This window comes from Mobula birostris, chromosome 29 (assembly GCF_030028105.1).
Source record: "Mobula birostris isolate sMobBir1 chromosome 29, sMobBir1.hap1, whole genome shotgun sequence".
Lineage (NCBI taxonomy): Eukaryota > Metazoa > Chordata > Chondrichthyes > Myliobatiformes > Myliobatidae > Mobula > Mobula birostris.
Genome location: NC_092398.1, coordinates 2547928 through 2562221, shown reverse-complemented (window position 1 = coordinate 2562221; position 14294 = coordinate 2547928). Strand labels below are relative to the sequence as shown.

At 43.1% G+C, this 14294-nt stretch overlaps 1 pseudogene; it reads left to right on the top strand.

Annotated features, from left to right (window-relative positions):
* The first annotated feature begins 11084 nt into the window (after window positions 1-11084).
* LOC140189892 (uncharacterized) overlaps window positions 11085-14294 on the top strand; it is a 48348-nt pseudogene continuing 45138 nt past the window's right edge.

The window sequence follows — 14294 nt, the reverse complement described above, 5'->3', positions numbered from 1 at the left end:
ATGTTTAAATTAGACACTTTTGAGATGCGCCTGCTTACAGGCAGCCACTAAGCAAGAAACACAAAAGAACCGCATTAAGAAAGGAAAAGCCAACACCCAATGAGCCAACATTTAACCTGTCGAAGCACCAGGTAGACGTCTGTACTTCATCATAGAATCAGGGTCTGTTGATAATAGTTCAAATGCCAAAAGGCAGGGCAGACTCTGCAAGTCTGGTTCCTGTGATTGTGTTTGGTAGAGGCTACTGCAGAGAACGACCGGTGAAACTGTGAGCAGTTTTAGGCCCTTATCTAAGAAAGAATGCACTGGCATTGGAGAAGATCCAGAAGAGGTTCAAGGGAATGATCCTGGGAATGAAAGGGTTAACGTGTGAGGCGAGGCGGCTCTGCGTCTGTACCTGGTGGAGTTTGGAAAAATGTGAGGGGGATCTCACTGAAACCTATCAAGTGTTGAAAGGCCTCGACAGAGAGGATGTTTCCTGTAGTGGGGGGAATCTTGGACCAAGGGGTACAGCCGCAAAATAGGAGGAATTTCTTTAGTCAGAGGGTGCTGAATCTGTGGAATTCATTGCCACCAACAGCTGTGGAGGGCAATAACCGGATATATTTAAAGCTTAGGTTGATCAGTTTTGGATCAGTAAGGGGGTCAAACAAGCAGGAGAATAATAAATCAGCCATGCTGGAATGGTGAGCAGACCTGATCGCCCAAATGGCCTCATACTGCTCCTGTGTCTTATCATCTTCTTAAGGCATTGAATCAACAGGCTGGCTTCCAATTTAATTTGAATGGACGGCACTTCAATGTATGGCTAATATAGAATGTATTTGCAATATAAATAACTTAATTTGAATGGGCAGCTCTTCAATGTATGGTGAATATAGAATTTATTTGAATTATATACAATTTAATTTGAATGGGCAGCTCTTTCATGTATGGTGAATATAGAATTTATCGTCAAATTATAATTTCCAGCCGGTGTGTTTCTTTGTACATTTTGTCAGCATGTACAAAATTTCTGAGTGACAGGGTGGAGAAATGTCTCTACCAAAGGAGGTGTAAGACCCTCCTTCCCTCCGCTAGCCTGCAGGTCACCCTTGGACAAGGTGTAGCACCTGTTTAGCCCCCCGATCAGGGTCACGTGCAGCCATGGGAGCAGGTGGTGGACGGTCGTATGAGCAGCTGGTGCACATCACAAGTCCTGATTATGTGACCACTGATGCCAGGCAGACAATCTTTGAAGAGTATTGATAATGGCTGGGGTCAGAGCCTTGTAAAGACACTGCCCAGAAGAAGGCAATGGCAAACCACTAGAAAAATTTGACAAGAACAATCATATTCATGGAAAGAGCATGATTATCCATGTCACACGACACGGCAGATAATGATGATGTCACACGACACGGCAGATGATGATGATGTCACACGACATGGCACATCATGATGATGTCACACGACACGGCAGATAATGATGATGCACAAAATTTCAGCTGACTTTGCACAGTTTATTCCTGCTTTCTCTCTCTCTCTGTAAGAAACAAAATTAGTTTTGCAAACGTTAAGATTTTCAGGAGGAAATATACTTACAGAAGTGTATGCCAGGAATTGGCAAAAACAAAATTTTCCAAAAACCTACTGCATGTGCAGAAAACAGATTTGAAGATCAAACATAGGACCAGAAATCATCAGTTCAAAGGAGGCATTACCTATTAGCGCTTCTGGAAGTGAAATCTCCCACCCTTAACCTAATTGCTCTAATCTCTTTGTGACAGCAGACTCATCAATGTCAGTAAGAGACTTTTTGGCCCATCCTGACCATGCTAAGCAAGGTGCCCATCTGAGCTAGTCCCATTCGCCCACATTGGATCCGCATCCCTCAGTACACTTCCAATGGACCTATCCATTGGGTTGTGTTGAGTTGTTCTCCAAACGTGGTAATTTACTTGAAACGTTTTATCACCATATGAGGAGACATCGTCAGTGTGCTATTGATTGTGATGTGTCCTCTGAATGCTTGGCCTTTATATAATTACCAATCAGCTGATTGAACATCACTTTGGAGACTCAATTGTGACATGGGGAGGAAATCTCATTGCTGATTGGTTGAGTGGCGAAATTTAATGCATGAAGTGTAGTCACAGGAAAGCAGCATCAATCATCAGGGACTTTCCACCCCCCCCCCCCCACCCCTTCCACTTCCCACCACCCAGGTCATGCTCTCTTCTTGCTTCTGCCATCAGGAAGAAGGACCAGGGCCCTCAGGACCCTCACCACCAAGTTCAGGAACAGCTATCAACTATTGGGCTCTTGAACAAAAGGGGACAACTTCACTTGCTCCCTTATTGAAATGTTCCCACAACCCATGGATTTGCTTTCAAGGGCTAATCATCTCATGTTCTCAGTTTTGGTGGATGGGCCTCGCTTCCACTCGCCCCAACTCTGCCTCACCTTTGCTTGCCTCCCCATGGTCTGCAGTGATCGTTGACCAGAAATTTTACCAGAAAAAGTGTTATTAATAAAGTATTTAGTTGTATTCTTTGTTTTGTTTGCCGCTGATAAGTAGTTTCTAGGCTTCACCAGTGCCATCTAAAAACAGAAGATGGGCACCATGGTTGGCATTGACCAGTTGAGCTGAATGGCCTGTTTCTGTGCTATACGTCTCTCTACTGTTCTCTATCTGAATAAATCCCTGGTCCTTAGAAACAACTCTGTTCCTAGCTGTTGTGAAGAATCTCCAAACCACTGACTGTTTTGGTCTCTACATCGATGCTGTGAAATCTATTGGCTATTTCCATCAGTCTCTGTAGGTAGCCAGCTAATTCATGTACTGTATCCATCACCTGCACCGACCCTCTCAGCCCAGCTTCAGTGGCATCAGATTCAGACAATACTTTTACTTTCTACAGATGCCCAGTGGAGGGTGTCCGAAATGGTTGCTTAATGGCCTGGTACAGAAACACCAATGCCCAGGAATGGAACAAACCTACAGACAGAAGTAGTTACAGCCCAGTCCAGCACAGACAAAGTCCTCTCCACCATGGAGCACATTCACAGAGCCCTGTCAGAAAAAAAATGGTATCCATCATCGAGGACCCCCACCATCTCTTCTCGCTGCTACCAATGGGAATGAGGTACAAGTGCCTTAAGACCCACACCATCAGGCTCGAGGAACTGGCATTAATAACTTCACTCACCCCAACTCTGAATGGATTCTATGATCTACAGGCTCGCTTTCAAGGTCTCTCTATATCTCATGTTCTCGGTCCTTTTTATTTGCAGAGATTGTCCTCTTTTGCACATTGGTTGATTGTCCGAAAGGCGACAAACCAGGACAGTGGTCACTCTCAAACATTATCCCAGTCCCCAAGTCTGGATCCCTCACGAAGACAGATAACTACCGCAGTATCAGCTTGACCAGCATCTTAGCAAAGCTATATAATCGGATGATCTTGAACAGGATTCGCACCGCCATTGATCCTAAGCTAAGATTCAATCAGAATGGTTTTCTGCAGAAGCACACAACAGTAATGCAAATAATTGCTTTCAGTAGGATCATCGAGGAAGTCAAGAAGAACAACCTACCAGCCGTGCTTGCTTACATCAATTTTCGCAAAGCTTTTGACTCCATTCACTGAGGTAAAATGCTGAAGATCCTGAAAGCTTACGGAGTGCCAGACCATCTACTGAGGGCAATAAAGTCCAGCTATACCAAAACCATGGTGAAAGTTGTATCACCAGATGGAGAAACAGCAGTGTTCGAGCTCCTAGCTGGTGTGCTGCAAGGAGACACTCTGGCACCCTACATCTGTATAATCTTCCTTGATTACAATAGACAATAGGTGCAGGAGTAGGCCATTCGGCCCTTCGAGCCAGCACCGCCATTCACTGTGATCATGGCTGATCATCCACAATCAGTATCCAGTTCCTGCCTTATCCCCATAACCTTTGGTTCCGCTATCTTTAAGGCTCTATCCATCTCTTTCTTGAAAGCATCCAGAGACTTGGCCTCCACAGCCTTCTGGGGCAGAGCATTCCATATATCCACCACTCTCTGGGTGAAAAAGTTTTTCCTCAACTCCGTTCTAAATGGCCTACCCCTTCTTCTTAAACTGTGGCCTCTGGTTCTGGACTCACCCACCAGCGGGAACATGCTTCCTGCCTCCAGTATGTCCAATCCCTTAATAATCTTATATGTTTCAATAAGATCTCGGCCTTCTAAATTCCAGAGCATACAAGCCCAGTCGCTCCAATCTTTCAACATGTGACAGTCCCGCCATCCCGGGAATTAACCTCGTGAACCTACGCTGCACTCCCTCAACAGCAAGAATGTCCTTCCTCAAATTTGGAGACGAAAACTGCACACAGTACTCCAGGTGTGGTCTCACCAGGGCCCTGTACAGCTGCAGAAGGACTTCTTTGCTCTTATACTCAATTCCCCTTGTTATGAAGGCCAGCATGCCATTAGCTTTCTTCACTGCCTGCTGTACTTGCATGCTTGCTTTCAGTGACTGAAGTACAAGAACACCTAGATCTCGTTGTACTTCCCCTTTTCCTAACTTGACTCCATTTAGATAATAATCTGCTTCCTGTTCTTACCACTAAAGTGGATAACCTCACATTTATCCACATTAAACTGCATCTGCGTCAAGCTACCAAAGATCAGGACAACCTTGGTTTTACCATAAAACCAGGACGAACCAAAAGGGTCAGACCAGTTACGCTCACAGATCTCGATTTTGCAGATGACATAGTCCTGCTCTCTGACCAGATGGAGGAAGCACAGCAGCTACTGACAAAAGTGGAAATTGAGTGCAATAAAGTTGGACTTCACCTAAATGCTAAAAAGACAGAGTACATGGCGTTTAACTGTGACAAAGGTACTCTCAAGACCGTAAAGAATGATACCATTAAGAAAGTCTTTGACTACAAATACCTCGGGTCAAGAATGATGAGTTCGGAGAAGGACATAAAGATATGGAAGGTGCTGGTGTGGATGGCTATGAATGACATGAAGGGAATCTGGAAGTCGAACCTGACCAGAGGGCTTAAAAAGAGGATTTTCATAGCAGTCATAGAGTCCATTCTCACGTACGATGCGAGACGTGGACACTCACCAAGACTAGTCGAAAGTCTCTAGATGGTTGCTATACACGAATGCTCCAGATGGCTCTTGACATGAGTTGGCAACAGCACATGACAAACGTCGAGCTCTATAACGATCTACCGATGCTCACCACTAAAATCGAGGCGAGAAGACTGCAACTAGCGGGGCACTGTCTATGCCACCCCGAGCTACCTGCCAGCCCAGTCATCATATGGGAGCCCAAGCACGGGAGGATGAACCCTGGGCGCCCTCCCAAGACTATGGTCGACACGCTCCTAGAAGACAGCGGCGTGGCTAATGTAGATGAACGGAACACACTGATGAGGGAGAGGGAGAAGTGGAGAGTCCGTCATTGTGCCCGACGCTGGCCCCCTAGGCCTGAGTTGACGTCGTAGTAGTAGTGATTGTCCGAGCAACGCACACAAAATGCTGGAGGAACTCAGCAGGCCAGGCAGCACCTATGGAAAACAGTATAGTTGATGTACTTTGATGCTGCCTGGCCAACTGAGTTCCTCCAGCATTTTGTGTGTATTGCTCTGGATTTTCAGCATCTGCAGATTTTCTCTTGTTTGTGGGTTGATTGTCTATCTTTGTTTGTGTGTAGCTTTTCATAAATTCTGTTGTATTTCTCTATTTTCCTGTAAGTGCCTGCAGGAAAATGAATCTGAAGGTAGTAGATGGTGACATAATAAATGTACTCTGACTTTGATAGTGGACAAACACTATGAGTTGTGAATTCGAATGCGCTTTCCCATGCCCCTAAATAACTTTAACTGTCGCATCACATGGTGTCACAGTGTAAGCTGACAAATGACTGAAGCCAGGTACGGAGGAAGGACAGACTCTCATGTAGAGGTGGAAACAAGAGTTTATTTATACTTAGGAATTCCAGCAGAACATCGATGGCTCGACTGAGCAACACCATGAGACGTATCATTCTCAAAACTAGGACTGTGCAATTAGCACTAACTGGACATCCACTTAAATAATAAAAGTAACACAGAATCCCTAAACACCTCACAATAAACTTAACGAGTTTAAACAGAAGGCACCAGGAGACCACATTACAAAGAGTGAGTCGCTCGAGAAAAACGCAAGGAACTTTATACGATTATTGACTCTCATTAAACAACATTAACCAATTCAGGTGCTCTAAAAACCTCAGAGCCCAATGCTCTCTGGTGCCCCCCACACCCCCCGCACAGGTCCAGAGAGCTCAGTACACATGGGTCATAAACACAGGCACTGACCTGATTCCCCGCGGTCGTTTTCGTGATGTCCTTTGCAAATAATATTTAATTCAGTAAGAACTGATAGCAAGGGTGAAGATGTGTGAAGCTTTCAATCGCCTTGTGCACTTGGTAACAGATGCTGTGCTGACAATTTTTTGTGTTATCCAGCAGAGGTTGGGTTCTGCCTTTGGTCTCTCCCTGTCACTGATCTTCTTTCTCCTCCACCCTTTCAGAAAGCGTAGAGACAATTCTTCACAAGCCTTCTCTTTCCCACCATCTTGATCTCATGACAAAATTTCACTGCCCATTGTAACAAAATTCACAGTTGTCTAAGCATAACCTCTTAAATGAAGGGCTGAGAGAGGTGCTTTTGATGTTGTTAACTGGAAACTATGTGGAGGAGAGATGTCACGAGACAACAACTTTTTTCCAAAGTGCTGCTTTCTCAGAATTTTTTTCTTTGTTTATGATAGACAACTTGAAGCTGAACACAAATATAATTTCAGTCTACTTATATCATGTAGGAATTTGGAGAAACAAGAGATTAACTTTTATTGAATATAATGTGTTTAATTGCATAATGGCGCTGACGTTTTGCAATAGTTCAACTAAACTAAAAATACTTTGTTGATGATTTTCATTTGTACTCAGTGTCCGAGGCTCCTCACTTATGTGTCCAACAATAATCAGCCAGCATTGATGGATTCCAGTTGCCCTGATACCATTTCTCCATGACCACAATGTCCTGGTGAAACCTTTCACCATGCTTGTCACTGACAGCGCCAAGATTTACAGGGGAGAAGTCTAAATCGGAATGCAAAAAATGAATCTTTGGTGACATGTTGTGCTTCATGGTTTTGCATGCTTGAAGCATGTTGTCAACCACCTGCATGTAGTTTGGTGCTCTGTAGTTCCCAAGAAAATTTTCAACAACATCCTTGAATGCCTTCCATGTGATTTTCTCCAGTCCCACTCAAAGTTCTTTGGATTGCCTGTCATTGAAGACCTGTTCGTGGACCAACAAAAATGCCTTCTTTAATCTTGATATCAGTTTTTCTGACTTGAATTATGAATTGAAATAACTTTCTTCTTTATTAATCTTTTTATTGATTTAAAAGGAACAGAAATACAAACAAGAGGAGAATTATCTCAAATATATATATCAATAACAATACAAACGGAGATTGAAATAGACATCAAAATCATACATAGTGTTAAGCTAGTATATAATATATAATAAAAAAGGAAACAGCAATTCTCCTCTTATCAGTTCATGAAGAGGAAAGGAAAAAATCTGAATTTTAAATGAAGGAAAAAACCCCACTACACTATACAAAAAAAAAGGACTGGGCTCCATTCTGAGGACACGACCCAAAAAGAAGAAAGACTTTCTGATCAAATCTAAAACTTCAAAAAAAAAATTGGAAGAGTAATAAATAAAATTAAATGAAAGTATTGAATAAAAGGTCACCAGATTTGCTCAAAATTAAAGGATGTATCAAATGTCCGACTTCTTATTTTCTCATAACTTAACCAGGACATAATGGAGGAGAGCCAATAAAAGACAGTAGATGGATTAGAATCAGTAAAATGGCTCTCCTAGACAATAAAGTTGAAAAGGCTGACATTTGACACGTGATACGTTGAGCAGAAACAGAAATATTTCCTGGTTTCGATGGGATAATCCCAAATATTGCCGTAAGTAAATTAGGTTGTAGGTCCAGATCCAAAACTTTTGATAATGTTTTAAAAACATCTCTCCAAAAATTGTCTAGCTTTATACAAGACCAAAACATATGAGTTAAAGTGGCCACCTCAATATTACGTCTATCACAAATAGGATTGGTGTTGGAAAAAATACCTGCTAGTTTATCCTTTGACATATGTGCCCAATGCACTACTTTGAACTGTATCAAGGAGTGACGGGCACAAATAGATGAGTTATTAACCAAATGAAGAATTTTACTCCATTGATTATCTGAAAATGACTCTTGAACTTCCAATTCCCAAGCACGCTTAATTTTATTGTTAGATATCATTCGTAAATTCAATTTCCATTTATAAATTATAGCTACCAACCCTTTTTCAAGTGAATTTCCATGAATTGAAATAACACATAGAGGCAATTTCAAAGAATTGTGTGTGATAGGGAAATTTCATGGTGATTTTCAAGATCAGCAGCCCAAAATCCTTAAAATACATCGTAAAGTATTCAGGAAGCAAAGTCTTTGTTGTCCAATGATTTCATCACCGTCGGCTTGATGTGCTCGTGGGCTGTAAAGTTTTAACACACAGGCAATAAATATTCACTGCTTTGAACAATGTGTCAGCATTTGAGAGAAGTTTAATAGCAAATGTGTTTACTTGCTCTGAGAAATGAGGTGGCTTGAAACCACACCAGAGTGCGGGAAGCTTTGTAAATGCATGTTAACGCAGTATTGTACTGCCCTCTGTTGGGTGCTTTATTCCGCCTAAAATATTTCTGCTTGGGACAGAGCTACAGCCCTGCTACAGCTACAGCCCGTTCGACCCATGAGATTCTGGCAAACTAATTAAACCAGTTATTAAAAGGCTAAATAAACTAATTCCTTCTGCCTACATAATGTCCATTTCCTCCATTTTCCACATATTCATCTTGCTGTCTTGTTATGTTTCATAACTCCAAAAGTAATCAAAAGAAAAAAACAGGGAGCCCAGTGATAAATGTGTGTCAGTCAGTCAGTGGGTGCCGTCCCGAATCCAGGGTTGGTAGCTATGCACCTCCATCTTCTTCGATCTTGTGCTCTTTTTCTGGCCTCAGCATAACTCAGCCCAGTCCATTGCCTCACATTATCGTACCAAGTGGTTTGCTGCCTTCCTCTTTCCTTCTTTCCTTCTATCATCCCTTCCAATAACAATTTCTGCAGTCCGCCACCTCGTAACAAGTGCCCGACATATTCCAGCTTCCTTTTCTGCACATTCTTCAGCAACTCCTTTTCTCTCCTCACTCTCTTCAACACTTCCATATTACTGACCTTCATCACCCATCTAATTTTCTGCATTCTCCTTAAACACCACATTTCAAATGCCTCCAGTCCTCGTTGCGCTTCCTCGCATAAGGTCCACGATTCGACTCCATACAACAGACTGCTCCAGACGTAGCATTTCCAAATTCTACAATGCAGCCCAAAGTCCAACCTCTTGTCACACAGCACCTCACTCAGGCTCCAGAACGTTGATCTTGCAATCTCAATTCCTCGTCTAATTTCTGTATCACATTTCCCATCCTCTGTGACCATCTGTCCCAAGTACACAAACTTCTTGACTTGCTGTATGCCTACACAGTTAATTTTGAGACTGATTTTGGGGACTTCTTTCTTCCGAGATACTACCAACATCTTCGTCTTTGCAGCATCTATTTTCATTCCAAATCGTTCACCTTCAGCATATATCTTATCTACTATTCTGAGTAACTCGTCCTCAGTCTCGGCTAACAACACTGAATCATCTGCATACCTCAAGTTGTTCACCATCGCTCCACCAATTTGGACACCAGCTTCATCGTTCAACACCCTGAAGATTACATCTGAGTAAATGTTAAATAATAAAGGGGAGATAATGTAGCCCTGGCGAACCCCTTTTTGGATCTCAACTTCCAGTGAATTCCCATCATTAGTTCTTATTACTGCCTTCTGATGCCAGTGCAGACTCGCAATCAGTTGATCATCTTTCCCATCCAGCCCCAATGAGTTCAGGCAATTGACCAGCTGTTCATGATTGACTCGGTCAAAAGCTTTTTCGTAATCCAGGGAGCACATGTAAATGTCCCTTTTTTTTCTAGACCTCGTTCCACAATTATTCGCAAATTAAAAATCCCTTCACGGGTACCCTTACCCAGTATAAATCCACTCTGGCACTCATTAATTTCATTAATTTATACAATTTTGTGAACAGTATGAGCTGATGGTAGCAAACACATGGTTCAAATTACCTAAACAAAAATTAGATTAGATTATGAGGACACTGAGTCCTCGTTTATTGTCATTTAGAAATACATGCATTAAAAAATGATACAATGTTCTTCTGGTGTGATATCACGGAAACACAAGATAGACCAAGACTGAAAAACTGATAAAAACCACATAATTATAACATATAGTTACAACAGTGCAAAGAAATACTGTAATTTGATAAGAGCAGACCATGGGCACGGTTAAAAAAAAGTCTCAAAGTCCCGATAGCCCCAACATCTCATGCAGACGGTAGAAGGAAGAAAAACTCTCCCTGCCATGAACCTCCAGCGCCGCAAACTTGCCGATGCAGCACCCTGGAAGCACACGACCACAGTCCGACTCTTGAATCCGTCTGAAAACTTCGAGCCTCCGACCAGCCCTCTGACACCGAGCACCGAGCACCATCTCTGCCGAGCTCTTCAACCCCGGCTCCCGCCGCCAAGCAACAGGCAAAGCCGAAGATTCAGGCCCTTCCCCTCCGGAGATTCTGGATTACACAGTAGCGGCGGCAGCGAAACAGGCATTTCAGAAGTTTCACCAGATGTTCCTCCGTGCTCTCACATCTGCCTCCATCAAATCAGAATTGTGCACGGCATTCTACTTGACAGGTAACAGATATTCATCACCGGAGAGGCCGCGCGCACTGTGTCGCACTGCCATCTTCTCCTCCAATTATACACTTGGAAGAAGCCTGGGGATACTGGAAGGAGACAAATTGACTATATTGCAGTGAGGAAATGCTTCAGGAGAAGTATTAGGATGGCAAAGATTTATCCAGGTGCCGATATAGGCTCAGATCACAACCCGGTGGTTGTTAGGGTGAAGATTGCACTAAAGACAAAGATTAAGGCTGCAACCGAGGAAGCCAGGTTGGATATGGACTTACTGAAGAAGAGCGAGTATAGTGAAAGATTTTCTGCAGCGGTACAAAATAGGTTTAAAGGACTGAGAGTAGAAGACATGGAGCAGACACCAGATAACATGCGGTCAAACCTGAAGGACTGTATGCAAATGGCAGCAGAAAAATGTCTCCCCAAAAGAAGGCGTGTAGCGAAACAGGTCTGGATGACGGATCACATTCTGAAGCTCATGGAAGAGAGAAGGAAGCACAAGAAGGTCACATCTAAGTACAAGGAATTGGACCAACAAATAAGAGCAGAGTGTGCAAAAGCTAAAGAACAACGGTTTATCAAACGGTGTGAAAAGATAGAGACCATGGACATGTTGCATCATTCAAGGGATATGCAGAGGGAGATTGCAGAGATGACCAATAGGAACAAGAAACAATCAAGGGCTGGCATTATTCAAGACAAGAATGGGAACACACTCTTTGAGAATGACAAGGTGGAAAGTAGATGGATGGAATACGTTAGGGAATTGTACTACGATGCTAGAAATGATCAAGTGAGTGAGGGAAACACGGAAGGTCCGGAAATTTTGATAGCGGAAGTAAGAACAGCCATTGGAAAGTTAAAAACTGGTAAAGCTTGTGGTGTAGATGGTGTTACAGCCAAAATGATGAAATGCCTTGGCGACTCGGAGGTTGAGGAAATCACGAGGCTTTGCAATACAATCTACTCAACAGGAAAGTGGCCAACAGATGTTGTGGCGTCAGAGTTTGTCATGATCCCAAAGAAAAGTAAGAGCACGAAATGCTCAGATTTTAGAACTATAAGTCTTATAAGTCATGCCTCCAAGATCTTGTTATTAATACTTCTAAGCAGAATAAAAAGGGCAGTTCTTAATGAAACCTGTGTATGTTTATTTTAATTTAGCGAGGCACACACGTATGATGTGGTGCCGTAATGACGTACGCCATTCACGTACTTCTACATATAACTCATAATGAATTATGTAAACAACAAAGAATGCTTAATCAAACAATATATTAATGAAATATATTTCACAACGTATCTAAGAACCTCTTGATTGCCTCTGCAATATCTGCCTCCGCCACCACATTCCAGGCACCCACCACTCCCAGTGTAAAAAAATTTGCCTCTCACATCTCCTTTCAATTTACCCCATCTCAACTTAAATGCATGCACCTTAGTATTAGCTATTTCAATCCTGAGAAAAAAATACTGATTGTCTATCTACATCTCTCGTAATCTTATAAACCTATCAGGTCCCCTCTCCACCTCTGTCGTGCCAGAGAAACAACCAACACTTGTCCAACCTCTCCTTAAAGGACATGCTGTCCAATCCAGTCTGCGTCCTGCAGATCTCCACAAAATGTTACAGAGTCACACAGGGCAGATAGTGAGGACAAGAGTCCTAATCAGAATCAGGTTTAATATCACCAGCGTATGCCATGAAATTTGTGCCCTTGAAGCAGCAGTACAATGCAATACATAATAATAGAAAAAATATCATGAAATACTGTATATATATATATATATATATATATATACACACACACACATTAAATTTAGTAGTGTTAAAATAAGAATTTTTTAAAAAGTAGTGAGTTAGTGCTCAGGGGCTCAATGTCCATTCAGAAATCTGATGGCAGAGGGGAAGAATTTGTTCCTGAATCGCTGAGTGTGTGCCTTCAGACTCCTGTACCTCCTCCCTGGTGGTAACAGTGAGAAGAGGGCATGTCCTGGGTGCTGGGGGTCCTTAATGATGGATGCTGCCTTTTTGAGACATCTCTCCTTGAAGATGTCCTGGATACTACAGAGGCTGGTGCCCATGATGGAGCTGACTGAGTTTACAACTCTCTGCAGCTTATTTTGATCCTGTGCAGTGTTCCCCCAGCACCCCCCACCCCCATACCAGATAGTGATGCAGCCAGTTAGAGTGCTACAGCTGTAGAAATTTGGGAGTGTCTTTAGTGACGTGTCAAATCTCCTAATGAGATATAGGAGTCTATCTTATTGTACTAGGGGACTTTTCAACAATCTTCTAACAGTGGGATAAAAGCTGTTCTTGAACCTAGTGGCATGTACAGCATATCTTGTGTCTGGTGGGAGAGGAGAGAAGAGAGAACGTCTGGGGTGGGTGGGATTTTGGATGATGCTGGCTGTTTTCCTGAGGCAGCGAGAAACGTAGATGGAGTAGATGAATATTGCAAACACCCTGGGCTGAAGTAGAAATTCAGATTCCTTTTCTTTATCACGTGCATTGAAACGTAAAGTGAAAAGAGTCATTTGCGTTTACTGAAATTTGCCTGGACTCTTTCGATTTTGTGTTTTATACTCTGTGTTTTTCTCTTGTTTTTTTTGTTGCTGTTTGTGCAATTTATTTTGTGCATGGTGGGGGTGGGTTTGATGTCTTTCATGGAACAGGTTCCATGGTTTTCTCTTTGTTTCGTGGCTGTCTGTGGAGAAGACGAATCTCAGGGTTGTATACGGCACACATACTGTGATAATAAATGTACTTTGAACCTTTGAATCATTAAACCCAAGGATGAGCAGGGGGCAGCCCACAAGCATTAGGGTTAGGGTTAGGCCTCGCCACACATTCTATCGCCGACATAGCATGCCCAAAACACAACTACAGCAATAACCACAAAACAAAAGCCCTTTTCTCCCTCCCAGCCACCCAATCACACTCACAGACAGCCCTCCAACCCCAGCACAGTCCATCTCCAGTCGACTCACAGACACAGAGCCTCAGTCATCAGGCCCCAAATTCCAGACTTGTTGATTTCAGTCCGTGACCTTTGAGCTTTGATCTTCTGTACCAACCCCAGGACTTGCCGATGACGGAACCCTGAGCGCCAGGCCTCAGCCTGTGGACTCGCCGACTCGCCAACCTACAGACCTCTGATCCGGGGACCCGCTGACCTCCTGCCTGTGGAGCTGTTCCCTGGACTGGCGCCCAGCACATGGAAATCTTTAGCCACAGAACGAAGCCAGGTGTCATTACCTTTACAGAATGGGACTTTGTCTCTCCTGAGCACTGGATTTAGGGCTAGAAGTGAAAAAGGGTGATCCCAACCGCAACTGCAGCACTGAGGCTGCA